Source organism: Octodon degus, unplaced genomic scaffold, assembly GCF_000260255.1.
Source record: "Octodon degus isolate 3935 unplaced genomic scaffold, OctDeg1.0 scaffold00014, whole genome shotgun sequence".
NCBI lineage: Eukaryota > Metazoa > Chordata > Mammalia > Rodentia > Octodontidae > Octodon > Octodon degus.
In genome coordinates this window covers 6,827,825-6,832,099 of record NW_004524590.1, presented here as the reverse complement: position 1 = coordinate 6,832,099, position 4,275 = coordinate 6,827,825, and positions in this window count along the sequence as shown.

Sequence of the window (4,275 nt, the reverse complement as noted above, 5' to 3'; positions counted from 1 at the left end):
CTTGGGATTTCTTTTCTGTTATGGGTCACTTCTGGTTTTCTACAAATTTTTTGGATTTTTTTTCTAGTTTTAAGAGGTATGATGTTATTATTTTGCTTGGTGTTGGATTAAGTCTGCATATCAATTTTTGTAGTATAACTCTCTTAACAATACCGACTTTTGTTCTCCAGCAATATTGCATGCTTTTTCATTTTCTGATGTCCCCCTTGAGTTATCTTTGCAGAAAACTGTGGCTTTCACTCTGAATCTTTTCACTCTTTGGCTCGGTTAATTCCTAAGTATTTAAGTTTTCTTGAAGATATTATGAACAACATTATTTTCCTTTTATTTTGTCTTTTTTATGTATTTGGGTCTCCTTATGCAGCTTAGACTTGGACTCATAGTGTTCCTCATGTATTCAGCCCCCTCAGTGCTGAGATTCTAGGCGTGTGCTACCACATCAGGTCTGGGTGGTTGGCTCAGCATGCTTGGGGGCAGGGCCTGCGCAGCACGTGGTGCCAGCTCCTATTTTCTTTATTGGTGAATTCATTATTGGCATACAGAGATGATATTGATTTAAACGTGTTAACTTTTTATCGTGTTATCTTGCTTAATTTGATTATTTCAAGTAGTCATTTGGTGGATCATATAGAAGGTTGAATGTCGTTTCATATCTATTTCCAGGTCCTAAAATAAAAGTGAAATAAATCAAAGATCTATATATTAAAATAGTATTATTTAATCTACTGGAATATAAAATAGGTAAAATTCTGAAACAGATAGGCCATGATAAAGACATTTTGAACAAAAATCCAAATACACAAGGAATAGGATTAAGAATCACCAAAATGAAAGTATATTAAACTAAACAGATTTATAAGGAAAGTAAAACACCAACAAAGTAAAAAGACAAACTACAGATTGGGAAAAAATTGTTACCAGGTATTCCTTTGAAGGAAGACTAATATCAAAAATAACAGACTCTCAAAAGATGCAGTCAAAACTGGGCAATTAAAATGAATGAAAATTTCTCATAAGTATCAATGGTTAGTGAATACTGCTTGAAAAACTATTCAGCATCTCTGGCAATTAGATAAATATAAATTAAAGCAATACCAATTTTACATACTACGGAAAGAATGTCTACTATGAATAAATAAAAACAAAGGCTTGCAGGGAAAATGAAACACATTTGCATTACTACTGGCAGTGTAGTCTAGTACAACCACTATGGAAAGCAATATGCATGTGCTTTAAAAAGCTAAAAGGAGAAATTTTCTTAGACCTAGCTATTCCTCTTCCAATATGTTCCTAAAAAGTTAACGACATTATATCACTATAATGCATTCATACCAATGTTTATAGCAGCACAACTCAAAATAGCTAGATCTTGGAAGAAGCTTTTGTGTCCATCAGTAGATGAGTAGGTAAAGAATTAGGATAATAAAATGGCTACGTGTTGCTTATTACTTTAACCAGTTGATTCGCACACTTCAGCACTCCATATTTTATCAGAAAGCTACATTAAAAAAGCTATATGTCCAACTAAATGAAAGCCAGCTCAAGAATCACTGAATCAATCAGAGAAACTCATCCTTACAATTCTGTTTCTCCAGTATCAATCTTAGTAACAAAATCTGTATTAGTTAGGCTTCTATAGAGGAAGTGAATAAATAGATAGAAAATATGTGTATATTTATGAAAGCATATCTATTGCATAAGCTTAATGGATCAAGGTTAGGATGAAGCTTCAAGTAGCTGCTCAGCCCAGAAAGGGGAAACCCACAGAACAAGGGGTGCCCAGGATATACCACGAGTCGAACCTCGAAGTTCAGGATCCTGACTGAAGAATTCTCATCACACATATATGTAGGAAGTCTGAAGAAACTGAAGACCAGATACAATGTCCAATAGAGACTGGAGTTCTTAAAATCAAGCACAACTTGTTCCTCCCCACCCATATGGCAAGCTTTTTAGTGGCTGGCACCAACATGTGGGGTGCAATTGAGAGAGCGCTAGCTGTGCCTTATTAATCTGCTTGAGTTCCTGGATCCACCCAAGTCCACACATCATGATGAAGAGTAGCACGTGAGACAATGATCCAGCAGACGCGGGCTGGCTGCGACGAGGACAGCCTTGAGCTGGGACACTCGGTTTCTCCTACGTGTGTTTGGCTGCATCACCTTGGGACTGAACGAAGACCCTGAAGCAAGTGGACCAAACTCTGTACCACCATCTTGCTGTGAATTTTCCAGCATTAGAAACCCAAGCCCAGTAAACTTCTTTCCTTATACATCACCCAGTTTGTGGTATTCTGTCATATACAGAGTCATCATAAGTAGCAAATGGAGTATAGAGCTCCTGTTTTCCAAGAGGAAAAGAATTCTGTAGATAGATGGAAATAGTTGGGTAAAAACATGAATAACCTTAGTGGCACTGAATCTGAGAGTCATTCAGCATCACTTATGGATGTCTGAGATGGTAAATTTTGTGCTAGGTGTACATTATGTTTCTTGCAAATTGCCCACTTAGTGGGCTCACGGCAGCACTATCTCCTTTGTACCCTCTGCATCAGCCTCTACGCTCTGCCTTTTATTTATTTATTTATTTATTTATTTTTATTTTGCCAGCTCAGCCTGCCCTGAGGACAGAGCTGGGACAGCTTGTGGTGCTGGGAATCGAACAGTGGTTCCCTGCGCCTGCCTAAGCATGCCTAAGCAGGTGCTTTAGATCTCCGAGCTATCTCGCCGGCCCGCTCTCTGCCTTTCCAATGGCACTATGGCTGCCCAGCTTACACATCTGCTCAAATGCATTCCAAGACGTTTGATGAATCTTCATGGTGGCTTTAATCCCCCTTGGGAAAGTGTTTGAAATGCTTAGAGAACAGGACTAAAGAATATTACTGAGTGTCTTTGTAGCTACATAATAACTCTGAAGAAACTATTATTTCCAGTACCGATTTCTTCATTTTACTCACTTCAATTGGTATTTCTATGTTTTGTCTTCTAAAATTCATTCTGGTAATTTACTGAAGATAATGGAAACAGGATGGTTAAAAATGAGAAACATAAATTCTCTGGAGTTGGTGTTTGAACAACCAATCTTATAATTTTAAAAGGAAATATTAATTAAATATGTATTGCCTTGGGTTTTTTAAATAATGTGTTCTCAATTTTGAAGGTTTTTTTAAGCATCTAAGTAAGATATTTATCATATGGAAAACTCTATGTAAAGAATAGTAAACACAAAGGGTTGGCCAAATAGCTCAGCAGATTAAAGCACCTGCAAGCAGGCACGGGGTCAGGGGTTCGAGTCCCTGGCCTGCCATGCCAGCCCCGTCCCCAGATTGTGCTGAGTCTGGGCATGGTGGCTCGTGCCTGTAATCCCAGCTCTTGGGAGACTATAAACAGACAGATCACTATGAGTCCGATGTAGTAGTGAGATGCTGAAAACCCTGTAGACCCTCCCCTAAAATAAAAATTAAAAAAAGAATAGTAAATATAAATCAAACTCCATTTCCCTTTCAGGATTTCAAATTGAATTTGTTTTCATTTGTTATGTATATTAAATTTAATGCACCCCAATAAAATGCTAACTGCAATTGCTTAACAATTTGCTAATTCGACATAAAGTTTAAGTCAGTGAAGGAAAGCAATCCCTTCCTCCCTCAATGTCAAGTGTTGCTATTAAATAAAATTAACAGCCCTGCATGCAAATTGCAAAATTACATATGCATCCTGATAAGATATTAAATACTGTTTAGTGTAATACATTCATTCTGTAATGCATTTACTTTGCTTATTCTTTTATGGCTATTTCTAATAAATATTTCATCATTATATTAGTTAATTGTGGTGTGCTTAGTGATTTCTAAATACATGGACTAATTAATGCACTGTGAACAGAAACATCGTGCCTATTGTTAAATACTGTGAAGGTATTTTCCACTAAATGATACTGGCCACTTTATGGGGGGAAAAACTATATTAGAAGTAAAAATAGTTTATTCTGTAGTTAGTACCCATATGTGATTTAGTTTTAGAATGGTAAGCCTTACTGAGTTCTTTGTGGTCTTGATGGCGTTTTTAATGGCAAGCATTTGTATTTCCAAGGTAAGAAAATCATTTTTTTTCAAAAGGCAGAGATAATGAATACTTTGTTGACCTAACCATTTTAGTCACAAGTACAGAAATCCTGCCACAGAGTCACAAATGCAGCTATCAAGAATGTATGAAGGTACAAACACATCTGTGCTTCAAAGACAACTCCTGGGAAAAGAAATTTAACTGTTTTATG